The 11,960-nt window shown below is 41.2% G+C and overlaps 1 long non-coding RNA gene across 2 annotated transcripts; it reads right to left on the minus strand.

Moving 5' to 3' along the window:
* Window positions 1-4,488: 4,488 nt before the first annotated feature.
* On the minus strand, window positions 4,489-9,171 carry LOC308474145. 2 transcript variants are annotated; one of them, XR_013984526.1, is made up of 3 exons: window positions 8,766-9,171; window positions 6,860-6,936; window positions 4,489-4,658 (listed from the first exon to the last, which is right to left on the minus strand). It is a non-coding gene; the product is annotated as an uncharacterized lncRNA (long non-coding RNA). The 2 variants fall into 2 exon arrangements; XR_013984527.1 differs by lacking the exon at window positions 4,489-4,658 and adding an exon at window positions 5,178-5,824.
* Window positions 9,172-11,960: the final 2,789 nt, after the last annotated feature.

Here is an 11,960-nt window from a genome sequence, read left to right on the forward strand (position 1 = left end):
CACCAAAGGCGGGGTATGTTGACAACGGGGCTGAATGGGGGGGGGAACCTTTTTTACTTTCCTTCTATGTGATTTACAAGAACCCCTCCTCATTAGAACCGTCGGTTGAACTGACCCAAGCAGGATGATTAAGGTCTGTGTGGAGATAAACTTTAACCAAAAGTATGCTTTATGGAGACCGAGAAGCAATAAGAGCTTTTGGGAATGGCGCAGCAATTAATTCGGAGTCGCCATCTTGCCAAAGGATTTACAACCGGGAGGAAGAACGGATTTGTTTTCAGACTGCATTCCTAGTGAATCTCCTCAGAGGTTTTGAGAAAGGAGGCAGATTGGTGAAGATTAATGACGCTAAGACTGTTTTGATGTATGGAAGTGATGTTATATGGAAAACATCTGGATATGGCTACTGGATAAAAATAATAATATCCACGCAGGATTACAAACTGTTCTAACCAGCTTGCGGAGACTATCAGAGGTCACAAAGAGAAAGGAAAAATATATGAAAATAACAACAAGAGATGTGGAAAAATAATAAGAAAGGACTGGATAGTACTGTGAACATCATAAGGTTAGATTTGTGGACATTAAAACAGCAGTAAGAAGCAAGAAATTGATTGGATCCCTTCAGAACTTGAAATATGGGTACCCCCAACAAAATTTTAAAATTTGGCTGTGTAATTTGGAATTTATGTAATTTGGTTTGATTTGATGTGATTGGTTGGTTAATAAAAAATTATTCTTAAAAAAAATAATGAGAAAATTTGTGAAAGTTGTAATGTGGTGTGATATGTATTTTTTGATGGAAAACTAATAAAAAATATTTTAAAAAAAGGAAGTTCAAAAAAAAAGAAGAAGAGTGAAGATAGAGGTGTCAAAATGCATATGAGTGTTATTGTTGTTAGCCCACAATAGACAGAGAACCAAAAGGATGGGACATATTCCCACCTCCAATCCCCAACTCTGTACCGCAGTATAAAACAATGTTCAAGAGTAAGCAAGGGATGTCAGAGGAGCATCGGTCTCAGGGTCAAGTGAACCATGATATGGGAGGTCCAGGATCAGGATGTCCTGTGATTTATTTAAAAGTTAGCAGTAGCCATTGCAGGGATGGCAAATCAGTTCAGGGTAATAGAGCTGGTAAATGCTGTTATGCGCCTTTCCCCCATGCCATATTCCTGATTAGAATCACCCCTAACTTGCCCCATGTTGGAAAGCACAAAGGGAAAGAGGCCAAGCGTTTTAGGAAGAGTTGTCATTTATTTTCTGACATAAAACACTGGGATGGCTCAGTTGGCAGAACATGAGACTCTTAATCTGCAGTAATTAAATTTAATCAAAAGTGGGGCACCAGTCATTGACCCAGAGTATATCGCCCATGCCTTTAATATTAACATAAACATACTATTTCTAAGATATTTGTAGGAGCAGTGGTTTCACTCCTGCCACCCATCTTCTTACTAGCCTAGCAAGGACTTCACAAAACTCTACACTGCTTTTTTATAGATAGTATACTAAGTCAGCAATCTAATTATGTTTATTCAGAAGTAAATCCCACTTAATTCAGTGGGTCTTACTCCCAGGTAGATGGGGCCAGGACTAAAGCCTAAATCCTGTAGTGTTACCTCAGACGTTCTCCAAGTTTAGGGAAGCGGGGAGAGCATAACAAGATTTATTCTTGAGTGATTAATCCTGAACAACCAAACAGAAATGATCAGCATACCTTTGGGCAAGCCATGTAGGATGTAATTTTTTCTTTTAGAAAGAACCATCAGGTCTCAGTTTAAGAACAGCTGGGGTCATATCAGGAGACACGGTCTGTAATTAAATATACGACTGGGGAATACAATTCCCTTGGAATAATATATATGGAAAGACATGTAAGTTAATGGGAGAAGAGGTGAATATGCAGGTGATACAATGGAGCCTAAACTACAGAGTGATTTCGTGGCAAAATAATCCATGAACTAGAACCCTTTCAAATACATCCTTTTAAAACTCCCCGTGTATTCCTGTTGAGGCAGTATCTAGAGCTCTGGCAGCTCTTTGAGACCTGGGGAAGAAAGTGCATTGGCCCTGTTTCAGGGAGATGAGTGAAGCCCCTGAGAGCCTTAAAACTAGAATAATATGACTACATGCAATTTGAATTAATTTCGGACTTAATTAGAGTTGGGTGTTGCAAGCTTAAGTGCAGAAATGAGGGCATAACATGTGCAGACAAATGAGGGCATTGTTACATTCAGGGTGTGTGTGGCAATCCTTCCAGAAGTACCTACCTAGTGGCTTCTTGGAGATTACAGGAAAGGTGATCAAATGACATGCACCCAAAGAGGACACTGTACTATATTTACAAACCTTCTGACTTCCCTACCGCCACATTGTCCCAAGGAATCTTAGGAATTGTAGATCTGTGAGATGAGGGGAGGGATCTTTAGCAAATGTGGGAGTGTCTCCATAGAAACTGCTTAGCTCCTAGCATTATTATTTTTTAGCAGTCATGGCTCTTGAACTCGTTTAAAAGGTGTTTAATTTTGCAGCTTATACATCTATTCCTTCCTATACCCTATAATAAACTTGTCCTGATAATGTTTCACCAGAAGGATGATGAAGTTCCCTTCTATATGCAAAGGCTATGTGAAAACAGGCTTTTTCGCATACACTGCCTGTACCTACTTAGCAAGCTGTTTGCCTTTAACATCTTGTCGACTAGTGAGAAGAGTTTCATCATATTCTACACTGAATTTAACAAGAAGAAGAAGCAAGCATGGGGACTCTAAAATTAACTTCACTATTCTTGTATCTTTACTAACTGGATAAAAGAGAAAATTTCAGCAAGTGCTGCTTTTACATCCTTGCATGACAACAAGCTGCACCCACCAAAACTGCCCAGCTATTAGGAACTCAGTCGTGGTTCTTGCACCTGGTCACTCTAAATGAGACTGAGGTGCCTTCCTTGTGAGGGTCCTAACTAGAGGATGCTTCCAGAGAAGAGCATATTCTGAAATTGGTGCAAGTCTTCTCATGGTTGGCATAAAAAAACAAACCAACCCATTTAACTTGGATTTTCCCTTCCTGCAAAAACAACAACAACCAAGAAGTAAAAATAACCCATTACACATCCAGGGTCATTGCCAACATGGAAGCTCATTAGCACATTTTTGCAGTGGGTGGTTTGACAGGTGTGTGTGGATATTTTGGTGGGTGGCCTCTATTACCACACCCCTACTTCCGTTTGCTCCTCACATGAGCACAGCCTAGCCATTTTGCTTCTGGAAACTCCAGTGATGCTGTGTGCCAATGTTAACTAATTGCAGCATACTGAAGGCATGTTCAAATTCAGCAACACAGTCCACCGGAAATATTATCTCAAGATCTCTCTGCACATTACATGTGGGGGATTTCCTCAGAGCCTGTATTTCTAGTGGGACGCGGGTGGCGCTGTGGTCTAAACCACCGAGCCTCTTGGGCTTGCTGATCGGAAGGTCGGTGGTTTGAATCTGTGTGACAGGGTGAGCTTGCCCGTTGCTCTGTCCCAGCTCCTGCCAACCTAGCAGTTTCAAGGCACATGAGTGCTGGTAGATAAATAGGTACCACTGTCGCAGGAAGGTAAACAGCCTTTCCATGCGCTCTGGCTTCTTTCACGGTGTTCTGTTGTGCCAGAAGTGGTTTAGTCAACTGGCCACATGACCCGGAAAGCTGTCTGCGGACAAACACCAGCTCCCTTGGCCTGAAAGCGAGAGGAGCACCACACCGCATAGTTGCCTTTGACTGGATTTAACCATCCATGGGTCATTTACCTTTACCTTTATATTTCTAGTACATAAGTTGGGACTTTAAAATACCTCTTTAATACAAGATTTCCATGTGCAAGATTTCCGTGTTAAAAACTGTGCTGTCGTATTTATTTATTTTTAAAGCAACACCAAATGGAAATGCATGCAAGCCCCACCCACCCTAAAATCCTATCATGAGCGCGTTGTGAATGAAATATGATAACTAAGGTCTGGTAACATTTGTTATTGCATAATTTGGATAGGAAGTTTTAAGGTGCACAAGCACAGGTACAAAAATGCCTGTGTGTCTAGATGTGGAAAGGACAGCGAAGGGCCTGCAGGTTCTGCAGGAAGACACCTAGTTGTAATTTATAATTAGGTAGAACTTCACTAGCCACCTTACAAAACACTCATTTGCTGATGCTTCTCAGAGAAGGTGAATAATGTTCCCATATAGGCCACTTAGTGATTCTGTGGCTCAACAAAGATTAGAACTCAGAATTTCCATGATCAATCCAAATGGTCTATCTGTGTGACTTAGAATCAGGTATAAATAGGACTGTGAGGAAGGAATTTGTTTTGCAACACAGCTCTGGTTACTTTTAAATTTTAGTTTCTGGTAACAAGTTTTGACAATAGAATTTTCAAGCCGCTCTCTGGTATAGTATATCAGCATTACACAGGTCATGGCAGCTTGGATGCTGTCAAATAGGTAGACTGTGAGTAGTGTCAATAACACGTAGATGCCATCATGTCACATCATTGCAAAAGTGTGTCATTTATTTTGCCATAGCAGAGCTTAGACGTTTCAGTCAGTCATTGGAGTCATATCATTATTGTTTTATCATGCATTGTAAAAACAACTACAGCTCAGCTGCAAGACATCCCCTGCAATGGAAATACAGTTATTTGATGCTTCCTTTGAAAACGATCTCCAAACAAGAAAAATATTGCAGCCCTAATTCATAATATCTATCCGTAACAGGATTCTGTAGTAAAACAACTGTTGAGCAACATATTGCATTAGAAGAAGCATTTGATGGAAACGCCTGTTTTAACTTGTCAGTTATTGATGGAAATGATTGCTTGATCTGGTCAGTTATTAAACAGGAGCATTATATTTCATGGCAAATGAAAGTAAAGCTTAATTGGAGATAGGGCTCAGTTCCACATACAGTGGTACCTCAGGTTACATACGCTTGAGGTTACACACTCCGCTAACCCAGAAATAGTGCTTCAGGTTAAGAAATTTGCTTCAGGATAAGAACAGAAATCATGTTCCAGCAGCACGGCAGCAGCAGGAGGCCCCATTAGCTAACGTGGTGCTTCAGGTTAAGAACAGTTTTAGGTTAAGAATGGACCTCCGGAACGAATTTAAGTACTTAACCCGAGGTACCACTGTATTGCCTTGAATTCAGATTTTCAACGCTTGAATGTATGGGGTAATATTAAGAAGAGAGAGTTTGAGCATGTTTTGACTAACAGACCACACACCTCTCTCACACACCTAGGTTTAAGGGAAAGAGCTTCTAGGCCAGAGGTGCTTCAGTCCTGATATGTTTTGTTTTGAAGAATCATAGAATTGGAAGAAGAGAGATGCTGAAGAAAGATGACTATCAAGACCCCTCCACCTTTTCTTTCTTTTTCTGAATTTGGGTTCTGCATTAAAACTTTGGTGTACATTCAACAGCATTAAATTGCCTAATAGCATCAACTCGATTTTATGTGCTGCTTCTTAACCTCACCCTGAAAATCTATCATGAGATCTATGTTGTGCCTTTAGCCGTACGATGGGGATAGCTTGCTGCTGCACATGTTGCTCAGCATTCCTACACGTGTCTCAGCTTGCTCTCTGCGCAACTAATGTGTCTGTATGGCTGTGCAGTCTGCTTAATGGGATCTTTGTTCACGGGGAACTATAAACAGGTGACAACATTTCAAGGAGCAGCTTTTCTGTTAGCAGAAATCAGCGTAACTTCTTTAATGTACAAGCTGAAGAACTGATGGCTGGATTTTATTCTTTGCTTGCTGTTCTGCATTTCTCTCTCTCCACACTTGATTTGATAAAAGAAAAAAAAAGTAAGAAAGATGAGAAGTGATTGTCTAGCACTTTTCCAAAAGCACAATGCGTTCACCTAAATTTGTTGGCAGATGTGGTTTTGCTATAAAATGTTATTACCTGTATCTGGATTATCCACCTTCCTGACAGCTGCTTAACTTGCTGGAGGCAGCAGCATGCAGCTGGGATCCTGCATGCTGGCCTAAGCTTTGTGACACACAACATTGATTCTACGCACTTGAAGTCCCTGGTGGGCTGCGTTGGAGGGAGTAACATATCTACAGACTTTGCTCAAGCTTGCTACTGTCACATAAACCAGCCCTGAATCCCTAGCGCTCCGCTCTGCAGCTTGTTCTAGTCCCTCTTGGGTGCTCTCAGTATCTTGTTTTGTGCTATCCACCTTGTACTATCAGTGCCTTTATCACAGATGTTTACAAGTGTCACAGCCAACTCACTTGGACACATGCAACAGAAAAGAACTAGTCTCTGCTCCGGTGTTTATTTTGCTTTGCTTTAAATGAACAAACCACTTCTGCCAAACAGGTGACAACAGCCCCATTGACAATGTGTGACACCCTGACAGTTGGTAATTCAGAAAGCCAAACTAATAATGTTTTTAAAGCATGGTTTAAAATGAATATCCAGTTATGTTAATACAAGCTGGCACCAATAGAAGCTCTCCCGGGACTCTGAATAGAAGGTACAGGAGGTGCAGGAGTCTAAATTAATTCTTGTACAGTGGTGCCTTAGTTTTCGAGTATCTCATAAGGCGAATGTTTCAGTTTTTGAATGCCGAAAACCCGGAAGTAATTGCTTCTGTTTTCGAATGTGCCTCAGAAGTTGAACAGCTTCCGCTGCGTGTTTTTCAATTGAACTTGCAACCAGCCCTTTGTGCCTCAGTTTTTGAAAGTTTCGGAAGTCAAACAGTCTTCTGGAATGGATTACGTTCAAGAACCGAGGTACCACTGTACAGTGGTACCCTGGGTTACATACGCTTCAGGTTACAGACTCCGCTAATCCAGAATATTACCTTGGGTTAAGAACTTTGCTTCAGGATGAGAACAGAAATCGCACGGCGGCAGCAGCAGCAGGAGGAGGCCCCATTAGCTAAAGTGGTGCTTCAAGTTAAGAACAGTTTCAGGTTAAGTACGGACCTCCGGAACGAATTAAGTACGTAACCAGAGGTACCATTGTATTAATTTACAAGATCCTTAACAACTTGGGTCCGGGATACCTTAAGATTCCTTATATCCCTGTTCAATCATTGAGGTCCTTGGGGGGAGGGTCATATCAGCAGGCATTTTAAACTAGCTTCTCTGATATTATGGTTAATGGTTTTAACTCTGTTATATCTGTTTCGTAATCTCAGTGAACACCACTTGGCAACTACGGTACCACACAGTATATAGATTGTGGACAACCTTTGGGGTGAGGGGGAATCACAAAACAGGGCCAAAGGCAGAAGTGGATGGAGTAACTGATGGAACTCTTGTTGGGATTTCAGATCTCACCAGCTTCTTTCTTTGAGGTTTAACAACTCTTGCCTTTTCTGTAGTAGACTTCATTCTACATGCCCACACACAGGCAAGCAGGAGGTAGGGGTTATCACAGTTCCAAGGACATGTTCTAGACAGGCAAAAGCATTCAAGTAGGATACAGAACAGAACTGGTGAGGTGGGGAGAGTGGCTTGGAGAGAGTCCCAGCAAAGAGGACTGGGGAACCACTTTTGGTCCATGACCCAGAGGTTCCCCGCCACTGCATTAAACATTCTATTAAAATTGATGCAGTCAACACATCAGGCGTAGCCATAGCTGTCAACTTTTCCCTTTTCTTGCGAGGAATCCTATTCAGAATAAGGGAATTTCCCTTAAAAAAGGGAAACGTTGACAGCTATGGGCATAGCATATCCATCCTGTTGGCACCAGTTCTATATATTAGCATAGCCTTCCCATTTGCTCTGGTGAAATAAATCTTTCTGACAGCACAGGAAACTCTGAAGAAAGAGCTCATCATTATTCCTCAAACAATAGTCTTAATCTGAGTATCTGCTATGCAGATGGTCCCGCTCCCCTGCTTAATGGGCAGGTAAAATAGAGTCATCAAGAAGCATATGAATGTAAATGTGCCGCCATGGCCCAGAGGATCAGTATTATCATCCTCAGCAGACAGATGAACAGGAGAATAGTTTTTAGCACAAAAGTCCGCTTTATCTGCTCACAGTGTTGGCTATTCCACAAGTAGCAGCAAATGCAGCATCCTAATTTTAATTGCAACTGGAATTAGGAAAGAGGAGACATTGCCAAATCTGGCATCCCTATTTGTGTGTGCGTGTGTTTTGTTTTGCACCAAATAAAAATCTAGCATTGATTCAGATAGACCTTTAAGAAACAGATTGTCCCAGGATCAAACTTGCTGAAATCACAAGTCTGGAAATTATTGTCTCTTTCCACACTTTGAAAAGGACTGTGTCACTTTTTGGCATCGCAGCTTAGAAAGACACAAAAAAAAAAAAAAAAAAAGCACATGGTTTACTCATTATAATTAATGATGGCGCCAAAGTTCATAATTAGTTTGGCATACAAATTTGTCCAACTCATAATACTTGGCTGTATTATTGTTTAGAATATTCCCCCCCATGCTAATATGTTTTAGCTGCTTGTGATTGCATATTCTAAATTTTTTTTATGATTGTGTTGTTGCTTTCATCCAGTCAGCCACCTTCAGGAAAACATACCTTTTTTAAAGTGGAGTATAAATAATCATCAAAAGAATGAATAATAATTACAAATCATCTGGTGAGAAGTTCTTCTCAAAAGGTTAAAAGAGATTCTGCACATGTGCACTCAGTATTCAACAAAGTAGAGGTCCAAAGCCAGCTGCTTTGTAGTCACATGCCCAGAAATTATTTAATATTATTCCCTTATCGTTGATGTACCTCTCATTAGGTTGCATTGCATTAGGTCACCTGCACAATCAATATTTCATGTTTCCTCCTCTGATGCCTGTAAAACTTCCTGAGAGAGTCAGGAAAGGTCCTCTGAATGACCTAAAATTAGACAGAGAAATCCTCTGTGAGAGGCTGCAATGTGCAGAGTAGGGGGTGTATGGAATTGTGTGGAAACAGACAAGGGGAAGATCAGTTTTGTGAATGGCCTTTTGCTTGGAAACAACCCATTGATTGATGTGAAACTACATGAGCCATGGAGTTGGCTGCCTTACAAGCACATGCACAGACATTGGCCCCTTACTAGGAATGCAATTCTTCCTGAATGTTGTGAACCCAGTGACCAAAACACCCAACCAAACCATCTTTTGTTTGAAATGTATTTTATTTATTTGGCTTTCTTATGATTGTCACTTGCAAATAATAATAATAATAATAATAATAATAATAATAATAATAATAATAATTTATTTATACTCCAGCCACCTGGCTGGGCTTCCCCAGCCACTCTGGGCAGCTTCCAAAAAAATATTAAAATACCATAATACATCAAACATTAAAAGCTTCCCTAAACAGGGCTGCCTTCAGATGTCTTCTAAAAGTCTGGTAGTTGTTCTCTTTGACATCTGGTGGGAGGGCATTCCACAGGGAGGGCGCCACCACAGAGAAGGCCCTCTGCCTGTAACTTGGCTTCTCACAGTGAGGGAAACGCCAGAAGGCCCTCGGTGCTGGACCTCAGTGTCCAGGCTGAACGATGGGGGTGGAGATGCTCCTTCAGATATACTGGACATGTTTTATGGGCTGCTGACCTCATTCCCCTGCTCTTTCAAGTTAGGGTGGGGGGTTTTGCGGGGGAGGGGGAGAAGAAGAATTTCCAAGCGGCTCACACCCATTGAAACCAAGCTACAATTCCCAGGTGGCAATGGGGATTATGATAATACAGATATGTGTGATGCCATCTGAATGTGAAATCTAGTCTTCTTTCCCCCTTGGAATCAGCCAAAAGGGCTGGTATAGAAGACAACAGAGGCCATTACAACCAATTATCACATTATCAGTAAACATAGTGGTTTTATTTTAGGGGCTTATATAAGAGCACACAACAGAAACAAAACAACAACAAAGAAATAACAGAACAACACACTATTGCTATACTTAATAATCCCAGAAAGTTCCAATAGAAAAGTATCTCATTGTCTTTTAATATCAGGAATAAAGATGAGCATTACAGGAATAAAGATGGGCTGTGCAAATATGTGCAACCATCTGTTTTTGACCATTTGAGATTAGGGCAAATGACAAATGTACTCAGTTCACCTTCCTAAACAAGGTGGCTGAGGGAAGTGGTTTTGTTTTATTTTTTAAGCTTAAATATGTGCACTGCAGCTTCTGCAATGATCCTTGTTTTCTCCTGGACTTGGAGGCAGTAGGAAGGAGTGTGGAAAGCATGATGGAAGCTTGGAGAGAACCACTGCAACATGCTTGTTCAAGCTTACGTTTTTAACCACCAGCTCGGGCCACTTCATTTAAAAAGGCAAATCAATCCCACCTCACTTCTCTGCAGTAGGAAGCAACAGGGAAACCATCCTAACATTGGTTCAGTAGTCATCCTAATGCTTCCCCCCGCCCCCGAAAAAAGTGTCATTGTAAGGTCATTACATGCGAAGAAGAAGAAGAACAACAACAACAACATTCAAAACAAATTTTTCTGAATGCCTGTTGAGAAAGCTCATAACTACTGAGCTGATTTTGAATCAAGCCAAGGTGAGCTCACCCAGCACAAAAATGTCAAAGAATAATTGCAGGGCTAATAACAAAAACCAAACAAAGAGACTAATGGTGGGAGAGCTTTTCTAATTTGTTTGTTTTTTGCCTAAGTGCAGGTAATTTGATCAAATATTCAGTTGATCTATGCACAAAAAAGGCCTCCATTGTTTTAATGATGCTCTCTAGAGCCAAAATAAAGGTTTCATGCCACTTCTGAGACTTGGCACTAGACTGTTGTATTGACTGAGTCCTCAAATATCATCTAAAGAATTTCCGTCTGCGTCAACTCAGAGCTCCCACCCAGCCCAGAGTAATGCCTCAGTTCATTAGGTCTTAGACACAGAGGATTTGGAAGCAAGGTGTGTGAATGATGTGAGTACCAGTGAGTAAAGGATTAAAGTTGCCCACACTTTTATCCTAAAACACTCCGGCAATTTTTTTAGCTACTTCACAATCAGACCATATAGAATCATAGAATCATAGAGTTGGAAGAGACCACAAGGGCCATCGAGTCCAACCCCCTGCCAAGCAGGAAACACCATCAGAGTAATCCCTGGAGTAATAAACACTGGAGTAATCCCATTAGGGCTGCTTCTGCTCCCAAGATTTTAACAGTTGCCTGATCTGCAGACATTAGCACATCTGTAGGCTGTGAGAAGTTGCCAGGGCTGATTTCAACAGATGAAGGTACTATGAAAGGCACTGGATGGAATTCAGTGTAGTGGCTAAGGAGATCCTTCCATCAGGCAAACAGAAATGCTTCCACTGATGGAACAATCTCTCCTCTTCTCCCGGGGGGGAGGTCTCTCAACCTTCCAGAAAGCATTTTGGGGAGTGGGATAGTCCTGTTTTGCTGCCAAAGTCCTTCCACTGGCTTCCACTAGTATAAGAGGGTAGCTGAATCTGGTTCAAAGAGCAAGCCAGACCATGGTTTGCTTGTTTCTTTTTGGTCAGCTGGTGGTCCTCGATCCCGCTAGTTTCCCATTGGTGTTTTCTTGTAAATATCTGCTGGTTGCACCTTAATTCTGTTCCTGGCTGATCGCATAAGAATCTTGTTATTTCAGAACTCCCAAGAAAACTCTGCAATGTATCTTCCTGACATGTACAATTATCTATAATTCCTGAGATTGCAACTTTGACAAAGCATGCGCGTACACACACCTCTTTTGAAGACATCTGAAGGCAGCCCTGTATCAGGAAGTTTTTAACGTTTGATGCTTTATTATGTTTTATATATTCTGTAAGCTGCCCAGAGTGGCTGGGGAAATGCAACCAGATTTCAGGGTTGGGGGGTATATATAATAAAATTGTTGTTGTTGTTTGAGTGTAAATGTGCTAGTTTTTATTTTTATGCCCCATACTAGCCTGAAGTCATTCCAAATATTTAACAATTCTGCTTCAATACAATGTACAGGGTTT

Source organism: Podarcis pityusensis, assembly GCF_964106645.2.
Source record: "Podarcis pityusensis genome assembly, chromosome: 1".
Classification (NCBI taxonomy): domain Eukaryota; kingdom Metazoa; phylum Chordata; class Lepidosauria; order Squamata; family Lacertidae; genus Podarcis; species Podarcis pityusensis.